The sequence below is a fragment of the Marmota flaviventris genome, chromosome 7 (genome assembly GCF_047511675.1).
Source record: "Marmota flaviventris isolate mMarFla1 chromosome 7, mMarFla1.hap1, whole genome shotgun sequence".
Taxonomy (NCBI): Eukaryota; Metazoa; Chordata; class Mammalia; order Rodentia; family Sciuridae; genus Marmota; species Marmota flaviventris.
In genome coordinates, this window is record NC_092504.1 from 75,763,437 (window position 1) to 75,786,161 (window position 22,725).

The following is a 22,725-nucleotide window of genomic DNA, read 5'->3' on the forward strand; positions in this document are numbered from 1 at the left end:
TGAACTAATACCTTTCCTTTGGATAAAATTGCTAGTATCTCTCTCTGTTAAGATCTCACTTGAAATGGAGGTGTGATATTTTTAACATCATGTAAAACTTTCAATTTATTGATAAGGGGTGCAAAAAAATGTAACTAAAAGTTATTCTGAAGCATAATGTTCATTGGCCATTCATCCTTCCACCATCACTATCAATTCCCCTCTCCATCTTCTTGCTATGATTTTAAGCCATTTCAAAACAATTTAACTTTTAATGCCACCTTGATGGCTTTAGAATATAATTCTGTTATTTCTGAGTGCATCTATTGGGGAAAGTTTATTACCTTGGGAAGCTTTACCATCTACAGCTCAGTTGTGCTAGGGCAGTGAAATAGCTTACCAAGAGACCAAAGAAGACACCAGGAAATGGGATGTGAGACATAAGATTTATCAAAAAATACTCACCAAAAAGATTCAGTGGTGAAGGGCTAGACAGGAGCTTTTCCATAAAGTCCAGAGGTGAAAGGCTGGACAGGTGCACCTCCATTTCACACAGTGTTTCACCTGGAAATAGTGTCCCAATCCCTCTCAATGTCCGATGGCCAACTGGACAAGCACTTTCCTGTCCACAGTGCCTTTCCACACCAGTTATCACAGGGGCGGGGAGGGAGATTATTGGTTAAATTATTAGGTTACAGAAGCAGTAATATAATTAGCTTTGATTGCTTTGTCCATTTTAATGACCAGCATCCCAAGGAACTTGGAATATATGCAAGAAAATAGCTTTCTACACATAGAACAACTAGCCCTAATTTCTACATACTTGAGGGAAAGCCAATGTCCTTCAAGATAATATTTATCCAGAAATTGTGGACTAGGCTCATTCTTACGGCTTTCTTAATTTTGCTAGGTTCTTGAAACCAGGAAAGAACATCTCAGGGATATGGTATTAAAAAAAAAAAAAAAAAAAAAAAAAAAAAAAACATTTATTCTTTAGTTATAGGTGGATACAATACCTTTAAATTTTTATGTGGGCTGAGGATCAAACCCAGTGCCTCACTCATGCTGGGTGAGCAATTTTCCTCTGAGCCACCACCCCAGCCTAGGATACGGTATTTTATTGTCCTTTTTTTTTTCAAAGATGACATGGAAGCTAAAGATAATATTAGAATTTTTATAACTATCTTCCAGCCTGGAAGTGCCTCAGAATCAGAGGACACTTCTTCAAAAGCAGATACAAAGTCAGGAACAATCAAATTTGGCTTTCAGCAAATGATGAGTTATGTGAATTTAATCTTCAAAATCTAATCAACTTCTTCAATTGTATCTGTACCATTTCCAGTAATGTACAAGTTTACTAAGGTTACTTGGCATTTTCCAATTTTTGAATTTTTGTCAATCTAATGAATATGAAGTACTGGCTCATTATTACTTTAGTCAGATTACCAGCAATGTTGAATATATACAGAAGATTTTTTTCAGTTATTTGGATTCCCTGTTTTTTCTTGTTCTTTTGCAGGAGTACCTTATTTATGTTAGACATCACTGATTACTTGGAAGTTTGTGTTTCTAAATACCTTCCAGTAATCAGTCCTCTGTACATTATCTAGAATGTCTTTCATAAAAAATAAAATCTTAATTTTGTCATAATAAAATCCATAATTTCTCAGTTTATGAGTGATACTTTGAAGTTTGTTTAAAAGATTATCCCTACTGATAGGTTTAAAATATGTATTTTTATGGTTTTATTTTAACTTTATAGTTTTAAATTTCAGGATGCTTTTTCTTCATCTTAAGTGAATGAATATTAATTCTTAACCCTCAAGAATCTAATTTTATTTTTCTGTATTTAGTGATCTGGTTGCTCCTAGCTACTCCTAAACATTGACCATTCAATGTGATATTCCTCTTATTAAACAATGATTTCTACACTTTTCTAAAATCTATTTTGCATGAACATGACTTTATATTAATAGCTTTTAAAATGTAAATGTCATATTCAAAATTATTATACTTTTAATTTTTTTTCAAAATAAACCTAGAAAATTCTGAAAACTATTGCTTTCATAAAATTTTTAAAAGCTCATTTCATTGAATTTATAAATTATTTGGAAGGGAATTTGACATATTTAAATGTCTTTCTGACCAAAATTGTGGCATAACTCTTAATTTATTCAAATCTTCTTTTATGCCTTTAAAATACTTAATGCTTTCATCATAGAGATCTATGTTTCTTTGTTAAATTTACTCTGAATACTATATAACTTTTGTTGCTATTATAAATTCTATCTTATTTACTATATCACTATCTACCAACATTGGTGAACACCTTTTACTTGAGTAGTTTGTTGCGAATTCTTTTTTGTTTTTTCTAGATAAAGCCTCATGGCATGTACAAAGGAATTTTATCCATTTCTTTTTAATTCATACATTGCATATTTCTGTGTCCTTTCTGATAGAACAGATTATTACTTGCAAAGTACATGAAGTGGTAATGATGGTGGTGGACATTCTTACCCTCTCACTCTCACTGGCCCAAAGGCAAGTCTCTGTGGTTTCTCATTACATATGGATGCTCAGTTTCTGTGGTGAGCCGTTCTAATTAGACCGTGGTCGCCATTACAAGATGGCGCTGGCTCCGTTGTGGTCTGTAACAAACAACTCCTTATTTGGGAGAGTTGGCGCATGGTTTTTCACCACCCTATGAGAAAGCTCCACGTGGCAGCTTTGCATTGGGGCTTGAGATGCTTTATTAAGGCTGGGAGGGGCATCCGAGAGAGAGAAGAAGAAATATCAAAGGCCTGAATAAACTGCTGAAAGAAGATTCCTGAGTTGCGTCTTCCTTGCGGGCAAGGGGTCGCGACAAGTGGTGCCGAGACCCGGGGACCAGAACTTTCAGCAGTCAGGGGTGGTGCACCGGTTAGTCCCAGGTAAGTGGGATCCGCGACCAAAGCGGGGTTAGTCCCAAGTAAGTGGGATCTGCGACCAAAGCGGGGCAGCTCCTCTGTAAAGAAAGAGAGAGCATTACATTTTATTGCAGCTGCACTGTGTACTTTCGCTTCTACTTTCTCTTCTGTTTTCTGTGTTTCTTTTGTTGTGTCATTTCGCTTTTGTTTTTTGTGCTTCTTTTGTTGTTGTGACGACAGGGACGCTTCCCTGTAAAAGGAAGAGAGCGGGGAATTCATAAAAAGGAACGCTCCCCTGTAAAAGGAAGAGAGCGGGGATTTTTGTACTTTCACTTTCTTTTTAGTTTTAAAAACATTATGGGTGTTGCTTCTTCAAGCCCAATTTTGTTGGCCCTAGATGGGTTGTTACATTCAAAAGGACTTAAGATAAAGCAGAGTACTTTGCAGATGTTTTTAAGAGAAGCTGATATAGCGGCTCCTTGGTTTGCTTTTTCAGGGAGTCTTACGGTTCCCAGCTGGGACAAATTAGGGAAAGATCTAGATTTTGCTCATGAGCAAGGTACCTTGCAGGGTGGCATTATACCACTTTGGAAGTTAGTTAGAGGATGTATAACAGATGGTAAATGCCAGGAAGCTGTGAGTGAGGGTCAAGCTATTCTTGAGCAGCTGCATGAGGAAAAATCTGAAGGATCATGTAGTGAAGTGGCAGAGAGTATTAAAAGTAACAGTAGTGAGAAGGCAAAAGAGCCTGAAGATAAAAATAGGAGAAGGCTCTACCCAGACTTGACCGAATTAAAAACGCCTGAGAACACAAGCGACTCAGAGAGTTCTGAGGACCTTGATATATTGTTACAACAACTACATAAGATAAAAATGAAAAAGAAGAAAAAGGAGACACAAGGCACGCAGGCCTACTGTAAGAAGGGGAAGGGAGTTAACATCGGTCAACAAAACTCTGAGGAGGAGGAGGTAGAATATCTAGAAGAAGATATGGTGCCGATTGCCCCACCTCTGTATGTGGGGGGGAGCCAAGGTTCCGGGAGATCTTTTCATGCGCAAGTTTGGAGGACAGTTAATACAGATATGGGACTTGCATACCCTGTATTTCAGGACAATAACAGGGGAAGATATCATGAGCCTTTAGACTTTAAGATAGTTAAAACCTTGGCAGAATCTGTCCGCACTTATGGCATAGATGCCGCTTTCACTCTCACTCAAGTGGAGGGACTTACTAGATTTTGCATGACTCCTTCAGATTGGGCTAGTCTAGTCCGCGCTTGTGTTTCCCCAGGGAAATATTAGGAGTCCAAAGTTGGCTGTTTAATTTTTCTGGTAGTACCCAAGACTTGGAGCGAGATAAAAGGCTTAAAATTTTTGCAAATAATTCACAATTATCTAATGCTACATTACCCTCCGCAGCAGTCTGTCTCCAATCTCCATTCCTGTTTCTTTTGGCTAGTGTTACATTACAGGGGATGCTTAATTGTTCTAATGTTGCTTGCTACTTGTCTGAGTGTTGGAATGGTTCCTGGACTACTGCAGTGATTATGAAAATTCCAACCTTTGTCCCGATCCCGGTTACTGCAGATCCAGAATCTTTTCCTATTGTTGAACTGATTAGAACCCGTAGAGATTTTGGAATTACGGCAGCTATAGTGACAGCTGTGGCGGTATCTGCTGTTGCAGCGGTTACAGCTGGAGTAGCCATGGCCAGCCAAGTACAAACTGCTGCCACTATTAATCAGGTTATTCAACAAACATCCACCGTACTTGAATCCCAAAGTAAAATTAATCAACATATTTTATCTTGGATCTTGGCTGCTAATCAAAGGATAGATCTGCTTCAAGCTCAAGTTGAGGAATTGTCTGTTCTAGTACATTTGGGTTGTGTTGACCAACGTGCGCATTTATGCATAACCTCTGTCAGATTTAATGATTCCAGGAATGCCTCCTGCATCATTGGCGAATATTTGGCCGGAAATTGGTCCATGGCAGCGGAAGACATGATCCAGTCTCAACTAACCCAGATAGCTGTCTTGAACAGTACCTGTGTCGATCCCGTGACTTTGGGTCAATTCACCGATTGGATATCTTCTGCTTTTTCCTTCTTCAAAGAGTGGGTGGGAGTAGGCATTTTTGGTGCAATGTGTTGCTTCGGTATGTTCCTCTGTTTGTGGTTTCTCTGTCGCCTTAAGGCCCGCAGTGCTCACGATAAGGCTATGATCATACAAGCTCTTGCAGCTTTAGAAAATGGCAACTCACCTCAAGTCTGGCTTGCGCATCTTAAACAGTAAACCTTTGTCATGGTCGTTGCACCCCAAGTTATTATAACATTGCACTGGGATCGACATGACTTTCCTTGTTATTCTCTTAGTGTTGGAAAGCCCTTGCACTCTGCCGGTTTTACTGCCATTGCACGCAGATGGGTTTCCACACTAGTGCTTTTCTATCGCCTTAAAGTCCGTGCCTTTCTTTCAGGGTGCTGTCAACTTGTTTGTTGATATTAACAGCCACAGTTCGGCCTCAGATATCCCCCTTCGTCCACCATCGTCACGATACAGGATGCGAGGCAAGGCACTGCACTTGAGTGATCCTTGACGTGGACCTCAAGGAGAGCATGTCCTATTGCATGCAGGTTAGACGCGTCCACGCCCCGCCCCACGAAAAAAGGCGTCGGCTGATATGGCCTCGGATCTGGGGAAGGGCCCTCCTTAGGACTGAGCCATACTATGCAGCCACTTCTGCACAGTGGGATAGGACCTCTACTCTCGCCTGTATTGTTTTAAGAAAACAGAAAGGGGGAACTGTGGTGAGCCGTTCTAATTAGACCGTGGTCGCCATTACAAGATGGCGCTGGCTCCGCTGTGGTCTGTAACAAACAACTCCTTATTTGGGAGAGTTGGCGCATGGTTTTTCACCACCCTATGAGAAAGCTCCACGTGGCAGCTTTGCATTGGGGCTTGAGATGCTTTATTAAGGCTGGGAGGGGCATCCGAGAGAGAGAAGAAGAAATATCAAAGGCCTGAATAAACTGCTGAAAGAAGATTCCTGAGTTGCTTCTTCCTTGCGGGCAAGGGGTCGCGACAAGTTTCTTTGGTATAAAATACTTAGTATCATAGTTAAATTCCCTTTTATTTCTATTCTACTAAAATTTTTGTCATACTAAACATGTGTTAATTTTTATCAATTCTTTTTTATGACAATTAAATCAATTATGACTTCTTCCTTGCAGTCTACTATTATGTGGGTAGATTTTTTTTTAATGTTGATCATAGCTGCTCCTCCTCTGGACTTTCAAAAAATGAGCTTTTCCCTTTCTCCAGGACAATCAATGAGAGACCGATGACTGACTGACTGACTGACAGGGTGACAAAGTCTAGTCCCTCTACCTCAAGGTGAAACCAATTCTGAGATGCAGTATTCTTCAGGACTCCCATAGGGTGAGACCAAAGTTAGTCTCCATTCTTGCTCAACATCATTTTGTCTTCACTGTCCTCCCTTGCTCATTCCACTTCTGCCAAGAATGCTGCCCAAATACAACATTTTCCCAAAAATTGCCCTTAAGATCCTCTTAATGCAAACTGACTGAAAGTAGTACTAAACTTTTATCTAAGGCTAAGAATAAATTTCAGAAACCTCAACTTTATTCTTACCCTAGGTTGAGAATTAGCAGTACAAAATCTCCCCTAAGCTTCTCAACATAAACACATTTTGATCCTCCTTTCCAGGTTTATAATCCCAATTTTGTCCTTCTTGGCATGTGGTATCACCATATGCTAATGATATTAAAATAACACTCCTCCTTGGGCAAAGCCTAATCTTATCACTGGATGGGCAATAGAGGATCCAAAACCAGAGAAGTCACAGCCCCTGTTCTCAAAAATTTTGAACAGTTATGAGATGACAAAATACAAAGGCAGAGAGCAACTTGTCTAGGAAAAGAACTTATGAAACACTGTGTAATTGTATACAAATTAAATAGCTAGATACAAAAAAAATAGTTTACAAATTTAGGGATCTCTGCATAGATTTGTTTACATACATTTGAAAACTAACTATGGATATGTGAGATAAAAAGAAAATTTGATTTTCCATGTAATTGATATCCAGTAAAATGATTTTTAGTGAACTAGGACACTTTCCTATTATAATTCATCATATAAATTACTACTGATACTACATCAGTAATATCAAATATCCTTTTATAAATTGATAAAAACTAAGTAAATATATGATAAGTTATTATATATGGCAAATAAATGTAACTAAGATTGACTCCTTTACAGAATTTTTTTTTTCATTTTATATAGGTACACATTAATTATTCAGAATAGTGAGTTTCACTGTGGCAGATTTATATATATAATCATAATTTGATCAAACGAATTTATTCTTAAAAATAATTTCAGCTCAATACTATTTCTTTTCCTCATAAAAGTAGTATGGTAGACAGACTTTAAGTTGTTCCCCAATGATCCCCACCTCCTAGCATTCATCACTTTTTATAATGTATAAACTTTGAGTATGGGCTGGATTTATAAGTTAACTTCTTTTGTGGGGTGTATTGCACCATTCCTGGAGGTACTGCAATATCAGGTCTATGCATGGAATGCACAAAGCAAGCGAGTACTGCTCTAAAACTCCAATTACTATCATATCATATTTTAAATTGATAAGAATAAATGCTGCACTTGATCTTAGCCAGAAGGCCAAGAAGATACAATTATTATTTAACTTCTAGCAAATAGAATACAACAGAAGTAGTGAAATGTCATTTCAAAGGTTAGTTACAAAGACTATTGCTTCAATCTTAGGCGCATTTTCCTGCTCAATCATTCTGAAGGAACTCAGCTGTTATGTTGTGGGTCTCCCTCTGGAGAGGTCCAAGTGACAAGGAATTTGAGTCTCTGATCAACAACCAGAGAGCCTGAGGCCCAGTGACAATAATGTATTCCACCACTGAGTTTTGACATGATGTAGTTATAGCCAGACCCTTTGAGGCTTGTGAGAAAACTCTGAGTCAGAAGCTTACAGCTAAATTGCACTGGGATTCCTGGTCCCTAGATATTTTGAGATAATAAACATTTATTGTTTTAAACTGTAAAACTTGGGTAGAATTTGTTACACAGCAATAGTTAACTAATATAAATACAAGGTCTTTAAAAATATTTAATCTGAAAAATATATAATTCAGGGAAGTCATAGTAATGAACAAAAAAGAGGTAATATATTATATGATCTACAATATATGTTATGCTCACAGTACAAACAGTGTTTAGAGAATAGTTTATAATAAAGGAGTGTGTTCAGTAAGAACTGTTTTACGAACTGCTTTGATACATTTAAATTTCCATAGCCCTATGTAAGGCTAGCTGGTGCTCCACCTCTTTGTCAACATTTGAATTTTGTCAGAATTTATGATTCCAGATCTTCTAGAGATGAGTAATGTGGATTTCTTTAGACTTTATTTTTATTATTCTTTGTTGGTAATATGTGCTGCAAATACTTTCTCCCACCATTTGGCTTATTTCTTCACTTTCGTAGTGATAACTCTTGGTGAAGAGAAATTCATAAATGGAAAGTGGCTATCAGTATTTTCTGTGACCTCAGTAAGAAATATTTTCCTAAATGAATATGATGAGGATATTTCCCTGTGTCATTCTTAAAAGACCTTTACAATGCTTTCACACATTGAGGCATACAATATTCCAGAATTGATTTTTGTATGAGATATGAGACTGGAATCATATACCCTTTTATCAATTTACACATATTATTTTATGGATATAACTATATACAATAGTGAGATTTATTGTTATATATTCAAATGTGCACAGAGTAGAACAATATAATCTTGTCAATTCCATTGACCAGTGCCTCTCCTTTTCCTTTGCTCCCCTGGCTCCTCTAATTTTACTCTAATTGTGTCATTTCTATTTTTATAAGCTCCTCCCTTGACCCTTTATTTTTTTCCTTTTTTTTTTCTTTTTTCTTTCTGGCTTCCACTTATGAGAGAAAGCAAGCATATGATCCATGACTTTCTGGGTATGGATTAATTTGCTTAATACAATGATCTCAAGTATCATTCATTTTCCTGCAAATGACATAATTTCATTGTTCTGCAGGACTGAATAAAACACACAAGCATGCCTAGCTATTGAGAATTGTGTTCAGATGCTGACTTTAATTCTTTAAAATAAATACTGAGGAGAGGTATAACTGGAAAACGTGTTTCCATTCCAAGAAGTCACCATACTGATTTCCAAAGTGGTTGTACTAATTTACAACTCCACTAACAATGTGTAAGTGTATCTTTTTCTCCAAATCCTTTCCAGCATTTATCATCATTTGTATTCTTGATGGTTGCCATTCTAACTGGGGTGAGATAAAATCAGAGTGTAGCTTTGATTTACACTTCTGTGATTGCAAAGAATGTTGAACATTCTTCATATATTTGTTGACCATTTGTATTTTTTCTTTTAAGAAGTGTCTGTGTAGTTCCTTTGTCAATTTATTGATTAGGTTATTTGGAGGTTTTTGTGGTAAGTGTTTTGTTTATATGAAGGATATTAATTCGCATTGGAACAGTACTTAGTAAAGATTTTTTTCTTTTTTGCTATTAAGAAACTTGTTAATTTGATGTCATCCCATTGATTAACTCTTCACATTATTTTCTTAACTGTAGGCCTGTGCCTATAGAGTGTTGACTCTGTGTTTTCTTCCAAAAGTTGCATAGTTTTTAAGTCTTTGATCCGTCTTGAGTTAACTTTTGTACAGGGTGAGAGATAGGACTCGTTCTTCTACTCTGGATAAAACCAATTTCTCCAGCACCACTTGTTAGAAAGCCTGCCTTTTCTCCAGTGTATATTTTTGGTGGCTTTGTGGGCCAGATGACTGTATTTGTGTGGGTTTGTCTCTCTGTCTTCTCTTCTATTCCATTGATCTGTGTTTGCTTTTTATTCCATGCAGATTCTGTTACTATAGCTCTGCAGCATAATTTGAAATCAGCTGTTGTGATGCCTTCAGCATTGCTTTTTTTTCACTTAGAATCACGTTGCATATTCTGGTCTTTTATTCTTGAGCATGAATTCTAGGGCTGTTTTTGCTATTTCTATGAACAATGTCATTGGTATCTTTATGGAGATTGCATTAAATCTATAGATGATTTTTGGAATTCGGGTCATTTTAGCATTATTAGTTGTGCCTATCCATGAACATGAAAAGTCTTACCATTTCTTTCTTCAGTGTTTTAAAATTTTTATTGGAGAAGTATTTCGCCTCCTCAGGTTAATTTATTTCTACTTCTTTCTGAGGCAATGGTTGTTACTATCAGTACCATCCTGGGGAGGAAAAGGCTAGGTTATAATTATTGGCATCAGATCAATATTGGCATCAGATCAGCCACTTTTGGGATTGGGAGCCATTTGTATGTAGAAACTACTAAGTTTTGATTTAAGAGTCATTTGTTCAGGGACCCCAGGCTGTGGTGTCCTCAGCCTTTAGGTTATTTCTTTCTGTTTGCTTTTCTGAATGTGCCTGCTAAAAGGTTAATCCCACCTAGTTCATGTCACAACCCCTAGGCATGCTTGTGAAATTCCTCTTGAGGGCTATCAAGCTGCTCTGTGAGTGCCAACAGGCTGCTACTCCCCTCAGAGGGACCCCCTCAGAGGACAGCCTTGTCAGTTTGCTCCATGCTGCTAACAATAAATTTATTGCATGGGATTCCAGTGAATGGTGTGGTCCTTGAACTTTGCAAGGACTTTGTGAATGTCCTATATATAATGCTCACTGCTCCAGAAATATTTGAAATCAAATTGGTAGGAAAATGATTTTATTCAAAACCAGTTTTGAAAGAAGACAAAATAAAACTAATATTTTAAATGTTTCATCTTCAAAATCCCTGAAGGTGAGCAGAACTTTTAAAGGAGAAGAGGCAGTAGTTACAGCAAAGTGAGACAAAAGGTAGGCAGTGTGCATATGTAGATATGATTAGCATGTGCTATATGGGTGGGGGCAAAGTGTAAACTCCACTCCCAGTTTCTTGGCATCCAACAGGTCTTTGGGGCTCAGAAAAGATTCTTGCTTTCACTCTCAACAGGAACAAGTTTCTCTTCATTTAAATAGGTTCCAAATTTAGTAGAGTTCATGATTAGTTTACATTGATACAGTATGTATTATGTCAGAGCTTGAGGATCCCTTTTTTTAATGTCTCAAAAGGGTGGGGGCCTTCCTATAGATCAGGCAATTGTGTTCTGTACAGCAGGCTATATGAGATGCACACTCTGCAATTTTTCTAGACTGCACAACTCTGTATACTCCAAAGGGTATGGAAACAACCTAGACTGAGTCCCCTTCATCAGTGTGGTATCCTCAGACTTCAGGTTATTTCTTTCTATCTGCTCTAGGTGTATGGGTGTCCATGAGTGGGATCTGAGGGCCCCCTAGCCATTCCTACTTGAGAATTGGTCATCAGTTTGGAGTTATTCTCTCCCCTATTGTTCATATTGAAATATGGCTAAAATTTGAGTGGGGCTGGTTTTGTGTAGATCAAGGTATGGTGTCTCTTGGCTGGGGTGTGGATGAATCTGGTTATGAGTGTAGCTCAGCAGCCAAGTTTCTACTCCACAAACTCAGTGTTAACAGTAGATTCCCAGCATCATACAGAAAGGGAGAAATAAACAGAAGCAGCAACAGTAAAAAGAAGGAAAAAACCAATATACAACATTTAAATAAATACCAGGTGCTTACTATGAAATCATATACACTAATTACCACAGAAACAGGAATGGTGAGTTCAGCAATTAACAACAAAACTATGGTTAATTGTCAAAACTGTTGACCAGGATAGAGTTCACTGCTTGTGCCAGACTGTTGTTCTTTCCATTCTTTCTGGGCTATGTATCCCTTAGAAAGACAAAGGACTGGGGATTGTCAAACTCTCTCTCCTTTTCTGTTGCTCAACAACCTGCATGCTGGAGTGGCCTGAACAGAAACTGGCTGAATGGTCTTGGCTTCCCTTCTCACTAGTGTAAAGTAGGACAGATGTGAAGTACTTGTCAATTGTAATTATGCCCAGATAGACCATCAGCATGAGGTTGGTTCAGAGTTCTAAATAATAAGTCCCAGAGAGGTTTAACTCTAATAAAAACTTAGGAACTTTGTCAGGTGGTATCTACTCAAAAGAAATTTAGATCCACCCAACCCTATGAGTGGGCAGAGGCCATTCTCTGGTGGAAGTGTGAATCTCAGGGTCCACCCAAGAATTCTTCTCACAGGGTGGGGTAACAAACCCTGCAGAGTTCTTTCACCCTCTACCCTAATTATGGCCTTTCCAGGCTCAACTCCCAAGTGTAACCACACTCACCTGTTCAGTTTCCTAACCTTCATCAGCTGGTAGTGTGAGCTCCCAGACTAAAAGGGAAGGCAAGTTGAATTCTCTTCCATGTCTCCAATGTGAATTCCCTGTGGGTACAATCATCTCGGTGCCTGTTTCAATTACATGTTGCCAGGTACATACATTCTAGGCCACACAGTAAAAACTGGTTGAGATAGTGTGGCAACATTGGCCATGATCTCCTGGTTTCTGCATCAAAAAGATCCAGTGTGACCTCCTCAAGATGGCTCCCTGCCTTGACTCTCAGCTGACCAGTTGAGAGACATGAAGTAGTTTTCAAACACCAGCTCACTGTATAGCCTTTGATTTGTCTGAGTTTATACTGTTTTTCTCATCTACAAATTTTCCTACACCAAATTTGTCTGCTATGCTTCTCTATCTGTGCTACCCCTCTCCTCTGCAGTGACCTGCTGCCATTGTCACTACTGACATGACTCCAATGCACTCTTTATTTTTCTCTATTAAAAATACTCAAATTTCTGAGTCTCTTAGACTCTGACTGTCCAATATTGAATTTATGTGAATTCTGTCTTGTCCATATTGCTGAGAAGCAGTACAAATGCAGCTCAGCATGTGTTTGGTGTCAGGGTACTGGATCCAAGCTACAAAATTTTCAGGGTTTTTAGTCCTTGTTCCCTCCCAACCTGCAGGAGATAGGGAGAACAGGCCTCTACTAGGAGAGCCAAGAAAGGAGAGGGCCAACTGACAGCTGGCACCCAGCCCTCCCTTGCTGGAGGGCAATCAGATGTATCAGGCAGACCAGTCAAGGCTGGAGCTCATTTATTGAGGAAGTACACACATCTAATATAGAGTACAGAAGCCAATCAGAACAAAGGTCGGTAGGGCTGGAAGGGCTCATGCTTGCACCCATTCAATGGGATGTAAGGGAAAGCACAAACTGTCTACAAGGACTGAAGAGTCCTGGGCTTATCCTAGAGGTGGTCTGATTTTTTGTCACAACCCACAGCATCACTTTCTGGCTGATCGCCAGGTGCCATCTTAACCACGTGTGGCCCTGGGACCAGGAAGCGGGTAGCAGCGTTCAAGTTAGGTTCCTTAGCGCCCCACACATGATTATTTCTAGAACTGCTGTAAGACAAAGGTCTGGAGCCTTCCTTAGGAGTATGAATAAGTATTTCCTGGGGGGTCCTAAACAAGAAGGAATGTTCCAGGTATGTAGTTGAAAGTGGCTACAGCCAAGTTGCAGAGGATTTTCAGGATCTACAGTCAAATTGTGGTCATAAGACCTGTATTGGAGCCTGGATGTATGTATATCTCATCCAATTCCTGGCACCTGAGAGATGCTGGAGTCAGGTCATGATGGGTAGCTCCTGGGTCCACAGCCAGTACCAAGGTCAGTGGGACTGTTTCCTGGATCATAGTCTTGCATGATCTCTTACTGGGTTCTCGTCAGATGATGCTAGTGGCAAAACCAAGAATAAATAGGGCTATGGGATGGGGCTTTCTCCAGGTCTGTAGGGAGACCTATAGTCAGTAATCCTGTAGTCATATAGGCATAGGCCTGACTTCTCAAAATAACCACTTTATTTTTTATATTGAGCTCAAAACCATCTTGGTCCCAAAGCTCCCACAAAGGCACTTTTATCCATGAATTACTTCAAATTAATATTGGTTTGGGGAGATACATGTCAGGGAACCTACTACTGTATCATCTTGGTGCAATCCTGATGACTACATATTCAAAGCATAAATTTTAAATGAAAATATACTTTATATATCTATATGCAATGTATTATGTAGTATAATATGTTATGTAATATAAAAATATATAAATTCATTATATATTATATGCATTAAAATGTGACAAAAATTAGCAATAATTTGTTTAAAATCACTCAAAATATACGTTTATGTTTTTCTATCAGGCATTTCATTGATGTGCAAACACACCAGGTTAGGTAGAAGTGGATATTTTATTATACATAAACATTTTCTTGTCATTTTAGTTCAGATACACACAGATATACTTAGTAAACAGATTCCTAGAAACCATATTTCTATGTCTTTACAAAGTCCCTCAACTTCAAAAATTACCTAACAACTTCCACATCAGGTTATTAAAAGAAATTTAGACTACAACTTTTGCAAAAATGAATATGGTTAATGAGACAATGAGAAGGAGGTAGAAAGACAGAACTGTAAAATATTTAATTGTGTATGGATGGGTTGTCTGTGTATGTAAAGATGATGCAACAAGTGTGTCTAAGAAATATCCAAAGATCAAAAGAAAATATTTGAAAAATTTAATTTTTCCAAACATCAATGATTATTTTCACATAATTTACAATATGGCACAATATACTTGAGTTATAGTATCAACTGTCAAGTAGGATATTGCTTATCATTTAGACAATTTGTATTCACTGTAGATTGCATCTCCAATTACCTTCTATAATATATCCCACCTGCTATATTCTGACTTATATGCTAATTGTTTCTGTGCTGAGTTAATTCTTCATAGTAAAGTATATATTGCCCCAAACAAAAATAAATTTTACTATTCTTATTACCTTAAAAATGAAATATAATCATGCTCAGAAAAATCTATATTATTACAAATAGATTGATAATTTGATAGCAATATCTTAAAGCCTTTAAAGACCATAAAACCTACATGCTAATCTGAAAATAAAAGTTTTAAAAATATATTATTCTAGACATAAAAAGCATTAATTAATAGGAAGAAATAATTCTATTCAAATTTTTCCCCTGATATGCAAAGCTAATTGAACCTATATTAATCATACTTGTGCTATATTCATAGCCTAATTTATTGACATCATGGTCATTTTTCCAGTTAATAAAGATAAATAAAAATTAACAATGATCTTTGGTGCCTCTTGTCTTCACACAATATATCTAAGCTCTCAGCAGATACTGAAAGTTTTGTGTTCAAATTCATCCAGAATCTAACTACTTCTCATATGTCCACCACCATCACCCTTGCCTGCATTACCTTCAATTCTTACCCAAAGGATTAAGGACATTCTAATTGATTCTATATCCTTCACATAGAATTTAATGTGATTATTTAAATGTAGAAGTTATATCAAGTCACTTCTTTGATCAAATGCCTCAAAGTCATCCAATATCACACACAGTAAATACCCAAATCCTTAAAATGACTAAGGTACCTGTGTCATGAGTCCACCAGCTGACTAACTTCATGTCTGGCCATTCTCCCGATTACCCACCAAGCTCCAGGCACACTGGCCATCTTGCTTTCCTCACAAGCCACAAACACACTCTGTATCAATGCTATTTCACTTGCTTATGTATCCTCATACAATGACATAACCTCACATATCTGTGTGACCCTCCACCTCATTTCTTTCAGTGTTCTGCCTGAAGGTCACATCTTGGAAAGGCCTTCATTTCTCCCTTACCTTCCATAATACGTTCTACCTTCTGACAGAGGCACATTTACTTATTCAGTTATGTATTACCTACCCCCTCAACAAAAATGTAAGATCCACATCCCCATTAATGGCCTCATGGACCTTTTTCCACTGGGGTATGTTGTGCTTAGGGATCAGGACTTACTCAAGATTTTTCAAATGATGATAAAATGATTATATGAATAGTGGTTGAAATCATATGAATGAAGAACCTGGTTACCAACTAAACAAATATCTAAAATGAAAATAAAATTTTAAGAAATATATTGAATTATTATAGGAAGTAAAATAAATGTCATTTAAGTGGCATATAGTTTTCCTCTGTTCATTATTGTGACTTATTTTCCTCAGGCAAACAGCTTCAGCTTCTTCCTAAAAATTCTGCTCAGAGCAAACATCACTTCCTTATTTTTAGAGGTATTTATCAGTGGTTTCAACACTGGAGTGACCGTTGTGTGTACGATAGCCATAAATTGTTCCTGTATTACACATGCAACACAGGGAGGAGGGATATAAGTGAACTCCACAGTTCTATAAAAGAGAAATATCACCATAAAATGGGAGGGAGAAGTGGAAAGAGCCTTGCGGAATACACTGCAGGACTGGTGCTTCAACAGAAGAAAGCCTCTTATATAGAAATAGGAAAGGAGAGTGAGGAAGCAAGCCACCATGATGGCTAAGCTGCAGGTGACAATGAAAATGAGCCACTTATTGAGACTTACATCACTGCAAGCCAGTTCCAAGAGACGCTTGATATCACAGAAGAAGTAATCGAGTTTCTGAAAGTGGTGAAAGTCCAGTCATGCAGTCATGTCAGAAGGCATCAGAGTATAGAAGAAGCTAATGATCCATGCCACAGCTTCCAACAGGGTTCATGATGACAGTGTAGTGAAGTGGGTTGCAGATGGCCACAAATCGATCAAATCCCATGATGATTACCAAGACTTCTTCAGTGCAACCAAGAAAGTGGAAGAAGTCTAGCTGAGTAATACAGCCTAGGAAGGATATGACCCTGTGCGTGGGGAGGAGATTCCACATTAGCTTGGGCATTATCACTGAAGAGTAGCAAACATCCAGACAAGAATGATTTCTCAGGAAAAAATACATAGGAGTGTGGAGTACTGGCTCTGAGATGATGATCACTAATGTGGCCCCATCTCCAAATAGGTTTGTCCTGTATATAATGAGGAAAATGATAAAGATTACAAGCTATAGCCCCTGAACCTGGGTCAGTCCCAACAAAAGAAACTCATTCACAAAAGTGATGTTCTCCATTGCTTTGGGCAAGAAAAGATGACAGTGACAATTAGCAAACACATCCTGGTACACTGGGTAGTGTGAAATGAAGCAAGTTTATCATCAAAAAAAAAAAGAAGGATAAACTGTGATGAACAGCATTCCAGAGGTAAATTCATTTGCAACATAACTGAGGAAAATGAAAGTACATGACAAGTTCTGAGTTAATGTGATATCTGATGCATGGAAGTAAAAAGGCTACTCAGACTGTACAGTTAACCCTAAAAAGCAGCTCATCAGAATTAAGGTAGATATTCAGAGAAAACATATTAAAAAGGAACAAGATTTAACTCTAGCTTCATCTATGGCATTAAATTAGTATATCTAATTAAATTATGTCAAAGATACATTGGTAAAGTTAGAAAACACTTTTTAATGGACTAAATAGGCACACATTATTTCTAAGTAGGAGCATGGCAATATCCTAGAATCAAATCTCCTCACTTAAAAAAAAGTCAATCAATAAAGACAACCTGAATATAAAATAATGATTACAAGAGGTTGGACAGTTGGAAAACAGTGGCTAGAGGGAGACTGGATTTGATCAGTATGCATGCATTGAAAAATCACACTAAATCCCATGAATATGTACAATTTCTCTATGTTAATCAAAAGAATTAATAAATAAATTCCCTTCAATCTAAGCTTTATGAAAGAAAATAAAAAATAGAAAGTCATGGTTTCTTTTTTAAAAAAAAAATATTTATTTTTTAGTTGTAGGTGGACACATATCTTTATTTTATTTTTATGTGGTGCTGAGAATCAAACCCAGTGCCTAATTAGTATGAGGTGAGCCCTCTACATCTGAGCCATGATCCCAGCCCCGAAAGTCATGATTTCTTAATGGAAAAAATCTCACCAGAAAAAAAAGTGAAAAAAAAGTGAAAAAAAAAGCAAAATACAAATGCAAAGTAAAATGTAATGATATACAATTTTAACAAAGATCAAAGTGTTTGGCAATGCACCGTATTAGCTTAAGGGTGGTGTAATACAGGTGGGTATATAAATTGACTCAATCTCTAAGGGGCAATTTAGCAATAACTATCAAAAATGAAAATGTTCATATACTTTGACCTAGCAATTCAACTTCCCAGAATTTGTTCTTTAAATGTGTTTGCATATGTCAAAAATCATAATTTGCCATGATATTGATTTAAGTATTGAAACTCAAACTAAATGACCTCAGGGAACTTTATAGTTTAATTTCCAGTACGTGGAAAATACTAAAACAAATACAGTAGCTATTCATTCACCTTAACCATTTACATGCACACACACACACACACACACACAAAAAAAAAAACACTTATAAACACACACATGTAAATACATATAAACAGCTATATCTATTTGAAACAAAAACTGATTAAATAGATGAGTAAATTCCAAGATTTTCTAACTGATGTCCTGTGCCATAAGCCCACTTGTTCCATCTAGTAATTTCCATAATCTAAATTCAAGAAGTTTTCCCAAGTACTTTGACTTAGCCCATTTAATGGTCTCAATTTGTTTCTATCAAAGAAAAAATATCATTCCAATTTAACTATCTTCTCTCTGATCAATTCATCTTACTCTTTTCTTTTTACATATCTTGCAATATATAGATATTTTTGTAATTAAGTAATTTTAAGAATCAGGTTACAAAGCTTTGATTGTCTCTTTGAATAGAATTAATAGAGATTTTTGGTTGCTCAAAGCCTTGTTATGAACTTCGCACAATTAAGTGTAAAAATAAATGACACAATACTTGGCTTTGTTCATAGTCTGACCACAAAATAAATAAGCTGTGTACCCTCTGACTCTCACAAGTAGTGTCCCAGGCATACATATCTTTAGAATCTCCTCTTGAGACCTTGTTTTGTCTATTTTTTTCTTTCTCCAAAAGTATTGATTTTTTATATTTTGTATTATTTTGGGGAATTTTTGCAAAGTTTAAGTAATTGTTGTGCAGAGCTTTGTGTTGCTCACTAAAGGAGATATAAAACAAGAATTTAAAAGAAAGGACACAGCCTTAGCCTTGGAAATTTAATAACTATTGGATGCAACATGGATCCTCACCTAGAGAAATTTTTAAAACCTAAACAATGATAAGTTGAAAGTGAAGCCTTGGGGCATATAGAAGTTGCATGAGTTGACCTGAGAAATATGAAACAGAGAAAGAAACAGAAGCAGAAAAGAGTTTTAAGAGCAGGATGAAAGTTAGAGTCCCTTCAAAGTAATAACAGATTGTTATAAAGTAGGACAGTTGAGATCATTGGCAACAACAGGAAACAGAAGTCAGGGAGACTAAATATCCATCCATGTAGAATAGCATGTCCAAAGACCATAAGTTTCATAAATGAAAAATAGAATTGGTATACTTCAAACAAAATATAAATCATAAGACTGGAAACCAGTAAACCCTCACTTAAAAGAGATTCTGAAGAATATAGTTTAATTGGAAGAAAAGGGGGAAATTGTGAGTTTTAAGAATAGATAAATATAAAAAAACATAGTCCATGACTGAAAAATTTAAATAAAATTTGTATAAAATATTATTAAAATTTGTTGGTGCTAAAAAATAATACATATTTTATAGCATATGAAACAAATTGAGTTTATACAGTGTTAAAGTGTTTTAAAGTCTTCCTATTGATAAAAGGTGCAAGTCATAATTTCAGGCTAAAAGATAAAAGAAGAAAGCAGAATGCAAAATTTCCAGAATAACAGGAGGAAAAAAAAGAATGATAAAACATATTAAAATTTACATGAAGAGAAACAGATTATAAACATAGAAAAATTGACCACACAAATTAACATTTGCTACAAATAAATTCAAAGGCATAATAATAAGGCAATAAGCCACAGTTAAAAGATGAAGTTTATCAGACTGTATTTTTCAAAAAACATGATAATAATGGGTTACCAACAATTATTAAGAACTTTCCTAAAGCATAAATAGGAAAACAAAAATGGAAAAGCTGACAAAGAAAAATTCACAAAGGAAAACTGTTGACTAATAAATGAGTATATACCCAACTTCCCAAAATCAAAATTATTTAAATTAAAATAATATTAAAATATGATTTAATGTCCATCACTTTAGCAAACCTTAAAAGTAAAGGGAGTGAGTACTGTATCCTTCTAATCTCTTTATCCATTATTTTCTGTGGTGACTAAAAATAGTTTTTTATTAACCTAAGCACTTAAAAATCAAAAAGTTAGTCTGACACTTTTGTAATTATGAATGCATAAATTTACAACATGCATATAGTTTTCTCAAGCTAAATAGAATCTCTCTTCTCAAAACCTATCATTTCTTTAGTGAAAACTTTCAAAGTATTTTCTTCTAGATTTTTGAAATTCACAGCATATAATTATTATCCATACTCACCCTACTATGTGATAGTACACCAGAACATCTTGCTCCTGTTTAACTTAGTACTGATTCATCAACCTTTCTTTATGTCTACCTCCCCGCTACCCTCCAAGACTCTGGCAATCACCATTCTATTGTCAACTTCTGTAAGTTCAACTTTTTTATATTCCACACATGAGTAAGATCAGGAGGTACTTGTCTTTCTATATCTGGCTCATTTCCCTTTTCTAATTCCATCCATGTTGTATATGGCAAGACTTCATCCTTTTCTTTAGTTGAATAGTATTCTGATGTTTTTAGGTACCACTTCATCCATTCATGAGTTGATGTACACTGGTTAGTTCTATTTCTGTAATAGTGTTGAAATGAACATGGGAGTGCAGAAATCTCTTCAACATAGATTTATTTCCCTTGGATATATCTCAGGAGTGGGATTGGTGGCTTTTATGGTTGTTTTATTTTTACTTTTATGAAGAACTTTCAACACTCTTCCATAATGGATGTACTAATTTACATTCTCACCAACTTGTGAATGGATTCCCTTTGCCCTGCATATTTGCCAGGGCTTGTTATCTTTAGTTGTTTTGATATTGGTTATTCTTGCCGAGGTGAGGTGATGTCTCATTGTGGTTTTGATTTGTGTTTCCCTGATGTCTAGCAATGTTGAATATTTTTCATATATCTGTTGGACATTTGTGTATATTTTGAGAAATGTCTATTTAAGACTATTGCTCATTTTTTAATCTTTTTAAATTTTGCTATTGAGATTTTGGAATTCCTTACATATTCTGCATATCAACCCTTTGTCAGATATATAGGTTCAAACATTCCTCCCATTCTATAGGTGTCTCTTCACTCTGTTGTTTTCTTTGCCATGCAGAAACTTTTTGGATTTTATAATCGCATTTGCTTATTTTCCCTTTTGTTTCCTGTGGTTTAGGGATTTTATCCAAAAGATTTTCAACATCCCCATGTTTTCTTCTTGTAGTTTCATGTCTTATATTTAAGTCTTTAATCTACTTTGAGTTGAGTGTTGTATCAGGTGAGACAGAGGGATTTAATTTCATTTTCTTCATTTGAAGATACAGTTTTCCCAGAACCATTTATTGAAAAACTACCCTCTAGCACATGCTCTTAACACCTTTATCAACAACCAGTTGACAAGAGATTAATGGGTTTACTTCCATGCATAGAATTTATTCTCTAGCCCAATTAAACAGTGGAACGAAGAGGCTGTTTCCTAATGGAACTTTTTATCAATACAAGAATAATCTGAGCCAGGCACAGTGGCATCCACTTGTAATCCCAGCAGCTCAGGAGACTGAGGAAGGAGGATCACAAATTCAAGGCCAGCCTCAACAATTTTGTAACATCCTAAGCAATTCAGCAAGATCTCCTATTAAAATTTAAAAAAAATAAAGGGGCAAGGGACTGGAATGTAGCTTAGTGAAAAAGTGACTCTGGTCTCAATCCCCAATATGGGGGTGGGGTGGGAATAATCTGACAGGACAGATCAAACTGAATGTATAAATTATAAATAAGTCAATGTGTGCTATAATGATTATCAGTGTGATATGGAGCTTTTATGTTCTGATACATAATATACCCCTAGGAGGGTTTTGAAAACCCTATTTTCCTTTTCAACAGTTAACTTTGTCAGTTGTAAAACATGTGAATCATCTGCAAGTCATGAGCTTGCTTCCCTCTGGGACATCTTATTATGAACAATTCCTTAAAAGCTGCTTGTTATCTAGCCTGCCTTGCAGAGGCAGAGTTTATTAATTGCCAGAGTTTCACTAATAACATCAGGGAATTTTTAGAAAAGTTATAACTTATGGGAACTATTTTAATAAGAAATTTGGTGTGGGTTGCAGCATTATTGATCTCTTCAAAGAAAATAATCCGAATTATGAAAATAATTAAGTATTACAGCCTTGTGGATGTAAATGTGGACCCATTTAACTTGTAGCACATAATTGTCTGATACACAGTTGCCTACTTACTTTGTTAATGAGGTCCCATGCCATGTACCATAATGTTCTACAAAGTTCCCCTCCCCAATAGACAGTTTCCAATGTAACTACTTGCACAGACACTGCTAGGCTCTGGCTCTCCACACAAAATCCATGACCATTGTCAGTGCATCACAGTGCACTAATGTCTCAGGAAACAAAAGCTTTTGATGCAATTGGTCTCTGCTGTGGTCTATGGCTGCTGAGAACAGGTTTTATAAGTGCCTTCAGATTTAAACAAATTCGTTTTTCTCCTGTCCCAAAGACAACTTCCAACCTCACAAATTTAAGATTGTCTTTTTCACTACTGTTAAATAATCTGGGATAAACTGCTGAATTTTAAAATTACTTGATTTCATAC

General features: G+C 36.5%; 2 pseudogenes; both read right to left on the reverse strand.

Annotated features, from left to right (window-relative positions):
* Positions 1–7,444: 7,444 nt before the first annotated feature.
* On the reverse strand, positions 7,445–7,606 carry LOC114082686 (U2 spliceosomal RNA; annotated as a pseudogene).
* A 4,105-nt stretch (positions 7,607–11,711) lies between these two features.
* On the reverse strand, positions 11,712–16,973 carry LOC114079347 (olfactory receptor 12D3-like; annotated as a pseudogene).
* Positions 16,974–22,725: the final 5,752 nt, after the last annotated feature.